Source organism: Orcinus orca, chromosome 10 (assembly GCF_937001465.1).
Source record: "Orcinus orca chromosome 10, mOrcOrc1.1, whole genome shotgun sequence".
NCBI classification, from domain to species: Eukaryota; Metazoa; Chordata; class Mammalia; order Artiodactyla; family Delphinidae; genus Orcinus; species Orcinus orca.
The window spans coordinates 100574492-100584046 of NC_064568.1; the positions used below are offsets into that span (position 1 = coordinate 100574492).

Consider the following 9555-nt stretch of genomic DNA (forward strand, 5'->3'; position numbering starts at 1 on the left):
AGAAAAAGAAATGTACTAGGAATGGGTGATATACAATGGAGCACTAAATCTTGTTCTAACTTTGTTTAGCCAAAGCTGAACAAATAAACAAAACATTCAATGAATTATATAGTTCTCATTCAGCAGAAGGAAGCATGTGCTTTTATTTGGCAAGACATACTGTTTCCTGGCGATAATATCTGGCGAGAAAATATTATGGGGAAACTTCCATCAGTGTAACCCACGGGTGGCTGGACTGTTTAGGTGGCTGGACTGTTCAGGTGGCCTCTGCCTACCCCACACGCCTTGAAGTTGACTCATCACATCAAAAAAGTAGCAAAAATAATCAGTAGCAAAAATCATCCGTAAGTGGTGTCGATATTCCTGAAGATTTCACGAGCGGATGAAGGAAAGGATTATGTCACCTAGCACACGGCAAAGTCTCATCCAACTTTGTGCTAGCTCTCTCTGCCCTTGTCTGTCCCAAGGCCTCTTCTCTGGCCACCCTTCGGCTAAGTTTTCTTTTCCTCCCCTCCCTCCATTCCCCTACTCCTCACCCACAGCCTCTAAAAAATCATCTTTATTGGTCCCGGCAATTCAGCTCATGCCTTTCCGCGTATACCTTGCTCAGCAAAGCAAAAGCTCAGCGAGGACCCAAATGGTGACCCACAGTAACCCCTCCAGCCCACTTCACAGGAGCTCTCCCTTTACCTTGCCACACAGGAAATACCGAGCCACCTTTTTAAATACCTTTAACAGCAATTTTGAAGGGGAAAAAAAAAAGATCTGAGGCTGTGGCATTAAATTATAATTTAGTCAAAGCAGTTCTTTAGAGAATTAAATTAATTTGGTCCAGGTATTTTGGTTTCTGCTAAACTTTGTAGACTTCAAGGCAAAACAGAAAAACAAATAAACAGACATACATACAAGAAATATCATGTTTTCCTGGGGCAGAGGGAAGCGTACGAGTTCTTATTGGGAGGACATTCTCTCATTCTCTTTTCTAGCTCTACAGCTGGTGACAACTGGGACTCAGGGAAAATGACTTTTCCAATCACAGAGATCATTAAGAAAAAGATCTGAGATTCTAGCAGATGTCTGTCTAAACAATCCCATTACAGCGCCATGTCTCCCTCATCAACCACAACATGGGGTAGAGTAAGGGAAGCAAAAGGTCATCATGGTAGCCCCCAAATCTGGCCCTGTCTTAGGATCCAGTTAGCCAACGTTGGTCGCCATAATGAATTCCCCCAGAGTGGCAGCCCTCTGTTGACAACACACACTTCAGAAGAAGGAGCGTAAAAGATATGGTCCCTCTGCTTCCCACCCTTCTTTGCAGACAGAAATTAATCAGAAGTCTCTTTAGACATTGAAATCATAGAATCATAGACCTGGGAAAGATTCCAGAGCAAGTCCTGTACACTTACTGCTCCATCATAGATGAGGTCACAGGGGTCCAGAGAAGTTAGGTGTTTTGTTTAAGATCACTAGCAAGTTAGGGGCAGAACCAGAAGAACACAAGGTTGCCTGTAGCTCCAATTATTTAAATCAGAGGCCACAAATCATTGGCCCGTACTGTGCTCTTAATGTTTTGATTGTTTGCTAAAATTTTAAAGTTGAGAAATCGTTATCCTGTAAGTCTGCATTTCTGACTTGAAAAAAACATCAGATTTGCTAACACAGAATTATGGCTGCCTTCTTTAGGTGAGCTATGAGCCCCTCAGTTCATAACTGGCACATTCCCGCCGACCCCAAGCAGGCAGTAAGCTTCCCAGTTTCCAGATCCATGTCGGATGTATTTTTGTAACCCCAGTAAAAGGGTTTAGACTATGACTGGTACTTAAGTCACATTAACTTTTGAATGAGTGATGCATGGATGCTGGGGTTGCCATTTCGGTATAGAGGGTCATGAGAAGAGGCACAGTCTTCTGGTTCACGGTTCTGCTCTCCATCCTGAGCTGCTAGCTTGCTGGGTGACATTGACACCCATGGAGACCACCTGGTAGCCTGCCCACCTCATGGGTCCCTGCCCACCTGAGCTCCAGCAATCTTCCACTCTACTTCCACACTCCCCATGGTCACATGCAGAACCTTGGAATTCCTTTGAAGCCTGAAATGGCCAACATCTCCTTTCTCTGACCAAACCTCCCATCTTGTTAGCTCTGTCACCCCCTTGCTTCCACCAAAACAGGGACACAGCCTCAGCTCTCTGTCGCTTTCTTGTCACCCAGCCTCCATGCTCCGTGCCACAGAATCTCAAAATGTTTTTCAGACTCAAAAGGAATATTGTGGTCTAATAATTTCAGAGCACTTTTCACAAACATTTTTAGGGCCCAAAATGTGTAATTCAGCAACTTTAAACAAATGCCCTACTTTGAGGAGGTTTTTGGTCTGCCTTTTATCTTTGTTTGGGTTTTTTTTTCCCTCCCTTGTGCATCGTAATTTCTTCTTTGTTGAGCATAAGGTTTGCATTGTGGTGTGTGTGCGTGTGTGTTTTAGTTGTCCACCAGATAAAGCAGTATGTTAACTCTACTGAAAATGTTGGGTTTATCATTCCTAGGGCAACTGTTTAGCAGAATGTAACTACCAGAAACTGAGCTTTTTCCCTCCCACTCTAGAAACATCACATTCAAACATACAGAAAAGTTAGAAAGTTGGCCTTAGAGGCAAAGATACCAACCACAGGGGGATAACATAGAATTCTGCCATATAGTGAATATGATATTTCCAAATGAGTAAAAGGCCACAAGTGGGAAAGAGAGCCAAAAAAAATCCAAATTTCATTAAAATAACGGTTGCCGACAAAGCTGAATTACCTTTGACAGTCACACTTGCAGGAAAACATCTGTTTTGACATGTGTGTCAGGAGATCCAAACATCTAAAACTGGAGAATGAATGAGCCATTGTTTAGTCTGCAAAAGGGCAGGATTGTGTAAATGAAGATACAATTGGGAAAAAATAAGGTACAGAAAAGAAAGTTTCCAATAGAAACCTTCTAATAAAAACACAAACACATGCACAGAAACTTCGCCAAAGACGAATGAGAGAGCAAAAATCTTGAGGAAGAAAGCAGTAAAATGAGAAAAGGCCTTTCAGTGGCTGAATGGTCTAAAACAAAATTGGAAGGAGGAGGGGGTCAGTTACACAGATACAGTTAGGAGGGAGGGGTCTTTGCAGGAGTGATCAGGGGTCGGCAGCCTCCAGATCCCCCCACTCAGTGTCCCAGCAGAGGCCACTCCCAGAGAGATATCCAGTGAGACACAATGCAAGTCCTCAGCCCCTTTATCCAGGGTTGTTGCCCTCCGCCCTCGCGGTGTGAAATTTCCGGGGCTGCCACTTCAAGGAGGCATAGCAAACGCTAGGAGTTGCTTAAACAAACAATCCAAAAAGATGAGCAGGCAGGTTGAAAAGAAGGAAAGAAAACAAGAGACGGGATGCATCAGAGCATCATCTTCCTGATATAATAACAATGATCACTTAATCAGCGTGATTAAGATGAAGAGCTAAAAATAAAGATTTCCGCCTCATTTGTTTTGCCATCTCAGCCAGCCAAAAAACTTTAAAAGCAATTAAGTCAACCATCAAAGCCAGAGGGACCCTGGTCCTGCCGTTTCCGACGCCGCCTTATGATGTGATGTGTCCTTATGGGGAAAAGAAAGAACCAGCCACAGCCACTCCCTCCAGAGCTATTTCATCCAGACATGAACCAAACCACTGCGGAACAGCCCAAAAATATAGCAACAGGAGATCAGCCAGGAGGAAAGCCAAATTCCCCCACCGTGGGCCGCATCAAGTGCAGGCTGGGAAAGCTACTTTCAGGGGAGACCCTAGCAAAACAGGCAAGCAGCTTCAGAAGCGCCAAGTCTGGGTACCAAAGGCTGCCCACACCCACACTGATTCACCAGTGGTTATTTTTCACGACGCATTCTGGTAGCTGCGGGTGAAGGTGAGATGGCTCTGCTACCGCCAGCCATCCCCAAGGCCTCACCTCCTGAGCGGCTGCTGCCTCCACCCCTCCTCTCTGTTTTCTGATTTATCTGCCACGTAACATCCTCTCGCATCCTTGCTCAGAAATGTTTACAGTCAATTCAGCTCTGCATTCACGGCGCTCTGCAAATGGCCTACGCTTACCGTTTCTAGCTGACCTTGCTGTTTTTCTGTACATAACCCTGCAATCCCGCTCAAGAGACACGTGCTCTTTCCCGACCACTCTCTGAGTTTCCCTCCTCCGTGAAGCTCTCCCCCATCTCTGGTGATAATGTGAATTCACTACCCTTTGAGCCTCCATCCCTCTTTCCTTCTTTCAACACACCACAGCTTCCCTAGTTCTAAAACATCACCATCCCAAGAAGGAGGGCTTCCCTCAAGAGTTCTGGAACTTTCCAGTATTTACTTCCACCCTTTCTGAGGGTCTGTTCTTGACGTCAAGGGCAGGCTTTCATAGTCTCAGACTCGTAGACCTCCAGCACCTAGTGTGGTGACTCACACATAGTGTGTACTTAATAAATATTTATTTGCATATTTATGGTTGAACTGGATGGAATTGTAAAATAAGGTTTATGTAGTTCAAGCTTTGGGTACCCAGAAGCTAGTTTCGTAGAATCAGAACTTTAATGCCAGAAAGAATCGAAAGACCATCTAGTCAACCCTACGGATGAGGAAACTGAGACCTGGGGAGATTTTTAATTTGCCCAAGGACACACAATCAAAAACAAAAACCTGAGACTGAGAACAAGCCCCCAGGACTTAATTCTGACAATCGCATGGGATAGTAAGTCACAATATTGGTTTAATTTTAGAACATCTCTTGAGGAAATCATCCGATCTCCCAGCTGCCTATCGAGAGCCTGTTGCATCCCAAGCGCTGTGCTAACTATGCAGGGGAGGGGACCATTGCCTTATAAGTATGTAAATGAAAATAGTTATTATTGTCTTTAGAAAGGCGGAAAGTAGACTGTCATTCAGCCGAGATCCCACACAGTAAGGCTACGTGGAACCAGAGAGACTCTGACTCCCTGCGTGTTTTAACTTATCATAGTTCCTCTGTACATGCAAATTTCTCTTCTGTTTCCCCATCTGTTCTCATCTGTGCCTTCCCAAAGACAAGCCTTCGTTTTAAGTCCACGCCGGTACTGCAGTCCCCTTTCCCTTTTATCTACTCGAGTATCACTCCTGGCTGCAGCTGCATTCACTGTAGCCTGTGTCTTTAATGCGGATGTTACATAAGGCTCAAATTTCTGACATTACAAGGTTTCTGATGGGTCATTTTAATCTAGGAGATACACACCACTTCCCAAGATTCCAAAGGAAGGAAAGAAAAAGAGGGTACGTACAATGATTTGAACGAGTTTAAGTCCTAATTTGGTCCTTCTTCTCCGCCGCCCCCCCTGGGCATTTTAATCTTCCCTTTCCTTTTTAATCTTTTCAAACTCACTGTCTTCTAACATAACACAGAAAAGAATGGCTGCTTCCTAAGATGTATCCTAGATAAGACATGGAAATTAGCCTCTGTTACATGCACTTCTTTACGGCTTCTCACTTCTGTTTCATTTTAATTCCTTCGACAGACATGAATGCTTTTAGACATGTCACCAGGTCTGCTTCCTGAGCAGCCTTACTTCTTTACAGGACCTCTTTCCTTCTGTTTTCCTTCTGTTTAGGAGCTAATACCTCACGCTATACAAATCACCTTCATAAAGCTGACATTTTATTCTTTGCATGAGCCTTCTGGTTCAAATACGCAAACATTTTGCAAGCACGGAACATCACACAGAGCGTCAGAACTCCAGCCAAGCCTGGGCGGAGAGGGGTAGGTCAGAGGAGTCTCCGTCATATTTTAAATTTTCATTTCTTCCATTGGCTTGTGTCCTAAATGCTATTTAACAGTAGTTAGTGCCAATTTCCTTTGTTTCTGGGAATGTATCTCATGTGTACCTAACATGAATGTAATTCCTTATCAGAGTTGAAAGAAGAGTTTGCACGAAGTATGAGCAATCCTCCCCGCAGATTTAAGGGTGAACCGTCTTGGTTTTATCACTGGATTATGGGTTCTCCTGACTAAGAGTGTTTTGGCTGCTCTGCCCTCAAGCAGAGAATGCAGATGTGGGACCTGCTGTAAAGGATTTACAGAAAATAGGAGAAGTCTGAGGATGGCCACAGATAAATCAACAAGAAACATCAGATTCCTTCATCAACTGGGTTAGTGTCTCTCAAAGAACGTTCTGTGGGTGTATAATCCCAAATATTTTAGATGCAAATTAGTAAATACTGTCTGTTTTCCTTTGCTCAGAAAATATATCTCTATTAGTCAGCGTTCTCCAGAGAAACAGAACCCATGGGGTATGTGCGCGCACACACACACACACACACACGCGCGCGCGCGCGCACGCACAGAGATTTATTTTAAGGAATTGGCTCATGCAACTCTGGCGGCTGGTAAGTCTGATATTTGCAAGGCAGGTCAGCAGGCTGGAGACCCAGGGAAGAGCTTGTTGGGGCAGCTTGAGTCTGATGGTCTCTGGAGGCATAATTCCTTTTTCCTCAGGGGACCACAGTCCTTTTCTTCTAAGGCCTTCAACTGATTGGATGAGGCCCACCCACATGATGGCGGGCATCTGCTTTATTCAGAGTCTACTGATTTAAATGGTGAACTCGTCTGAAAAATACCTTCACCACAACATCTGGACTGGTGTTTGACCAAACATCTGGGTACCATGGCCTAGCCAAGTTGACACATAAAATTAACCATTGCACTGTCACATGTTCAGCCTGAGGTTTTCTACAAGAAAATTAAAACATTATGATATTTTGTGCAGTATCTTCTAGTTTTCCAAGTACTTTATCATTTTGGTCTTAAAGACATCATGCCATGAAAATTTTACAATTGGGACCACTTAAATATTGGAAAGAATAGGCCCTTTTTCAAAAGTGTAAGTCCTTTGTCTGGAATTTGTAATACAGCAATTGCAACAATTAATGTAAAAATGGTTTGATTTCACCTACTTAATCCATCATATGCCTGGAAAGTATACAACTGGTGGTTCTCTTTGGGGTACACCTCATCACCATTTGTAACACTGTGTCTATAGGAAAATACTTTCAAAACTGTAAATCAAAATACCAGTGATATCCTCCCTCCGGTGATGAACAGAAATGGGAAGAGTGATTATGTTCTTGGATCCCAATAACTTATTTTTTCTCCACATTTACATAATCATCAAAAACTATCACTCTACTTTTTTTTTTTTTAATTATTTTTGGCTGTGTTGGGTCTTCCTTGCTGCGCGCGGGCTTTCTCTAGTCGCGTCGAGCGGAGGCTACTCTTCGCTGCGGTGTGTGGGCTTCTCATTGTGGTGGCTTCTCTTGTTGCGGAGCACCGGCTGTAGGTGCGCGGGCTCAGTAGTTGTGCCTCGCGGGCTCTAGAGCGCAGGCTCAGTAGTTGTGGCGCACGGACTTGGTTGCTCCGCGGGATGTGGGATCTTCCCCGACCAGGGCTCGAACCCGTGTGCTCTGCATTGGCAGGCGGATTCTTAACCCCTGCGCCACCAGGGAAGCCCCACTCTACATTTTTCTTAGCTGATATTCTCTAAGCCAAACAGTCCCTGGTACCCAGGTGATCATTCCAGAGAACAAAGAAAACGTGTTCAAGAGAGAGTCCCTTCTATACCTGGTCCCACACAAAGGTTGTTTATTAAGAGAGGGCCAGCTCATCTAGATAAAAGTAGAAGTGTCGTTTTAAGGGCTCAGATAACAGCATTCAGTTGTGATGTGAAAATCAGAGTTAATTTTTTTTGTCTGTGAATATACAAAAGCATGGAAATAAGAGTAGAAAATCTGAACCGTGCAATGGGAAAAAAAAAGCTCACGCATCCCACCTATGTGCTAACACAGTTACTCTGTTACTGAGATGCAGCCATAAATAAAAGCGCTCCCAAGCTGATAAGGGCAGCAGACACAATGCCATGCACTTACCAGATCTTGTTTTATTTTCCTCCTCCTGGCCCATGCCTCCCAGCCTCCTAGCAGTTGGGTGAGCTGTCGGAAGTTCGTGCCCGGTGATGACCCACCTGCCCTCACCCCCCAGCAGGACTGGCCACCATCTTGTCCCCTCTTCTGGCAGTCTCACAGACTCCACATTTAAGATTGCAGTGTCACAAGATCAAAGGATCCTGGAACCCTGAGACACGGCTTGATAAGGAGCCACCCAAGGAAGCCATCTGACCAGCATGATGTGAGCAATAAAAATCCTTTGTGATGTAAAGCCACTGACATCCGCGGTTTACTTATTAGACATCATGACCTACCCTAGCCCCATAGAATACGTTACCTAAGTCTTGCGCTCTGACAATAGAAAACAGCATTTCTTAAAGCAAGTAGCATATGCTAAAGAAGATTTGTCCTGTGGAACGCTATTCAGAGAACAAGAAATAGCGTAATGGATTATGTAAACTGCTCCAAGCCTGTTTTCTGCACGTGTAAACATTCAGCTGTTTCCTGTATTGGCCAAACTTCCTGCGTGGCATTCGAGTCCCTCCCATGGCCTGGCCATTTCCTCCTTTTCTAGTCTCATCTTCTCCTTGTTTTTCATCTTATTTCTGGAAATAACCAAGCCACCTGTGCTCCTTGCACAGCCTCTGCCGTTTCACGACGCTGCTCCTTCTTTTCCTCCTGCCGGGACCATTTTCCCAGACATCTTTAACTACCTACCTGTCAAGTTTCCACAGGAGAAACAGAACCACGGGAGTGACATAGAACAGGGGTTAGTCCCACAAACAACCGGCGGGAGCCTGTTACATGGTGTCCTCACGGCTGTTTCTGCATTCGGTGCTGAGGCTGAAGTCCGCAGGGCAGGCAGGTGGGAAGGAAAGGTGGGGTGCAGCGTGGCTTCCCTGGGAGCCCAGAAAGCTGGGGGGGGCCCAGGCCGGCCTCTCACATCGATGGCACGGTGATGCCCTCGGGGAGGCTGGTGCCCTTCTTCACAGAGCTGAACACAGCCCCAGTCCAGGGGTCAGAGGGGCTGAAGGAGGCAGGCCAGTGGCAACGGAAGTCCCTGCAAGCCTGGCTGCTGCCTCATCCCCGCAAGGTAAGTCCACAGACTTGCGACCGCAGGTGAGCTCCAGCTGGCCCTGCGTCGACGTCTGGACACAAACATGGCTGCGGCTCCTCTCCCACCTTCCAGACCCCCCGCAAGGGTCTCCTGTGGTCGGTCATAACCCAGGACCCTGCAGGAAAGGGGATTCTGGGGAGAGCAGTTCCAGCTTAGCCAAGTGGACCAGTGCGAGGTCACCACATGGGCTAGGTTCTACTCATTTTTTAAAAACTGAAGTATAGTTGATTTACAATATTACGCTAGTTTCAGGTGTACAGCAGAGTGATCCAGTTACACACACGTGTGTGTGTGTGTACATATATATACACACACACACACACACATATATATATACATCTATTATTTTTCAGATTCTTTTCCATTATAGGTTATTACCAGATATTGGCTATAATTCCCTGTGCTCTACAGTAGGTCCTTGGTGTTTACCTGTTTTATATATAGTAGTGTGTATCTGTTAATCCCAAAC

General features: G+C 45.2%; 1 long non-coding RNA gene across 1 annotated transcript; it reads left to right on the forward strand.

The window, feature by feature from the left end:
* The first annotated feature begins 5160 nt into the window (after positions 1 to 5160).
* Positions 5161 to 8514, forward strand: LOC117197120 (uncharacterized). The gene is made up of 3 exons (XR_004477634.2): positions 5161 to 5305; positions 5941 to 6178; positions 7995 to 8514. It is a non-coding gene; the product is annotated as an uncharacterized LOC117197120 (long non-coding RNA).
* Positions 8515 to 9555: the final 1041 nt, after the last annotated feature.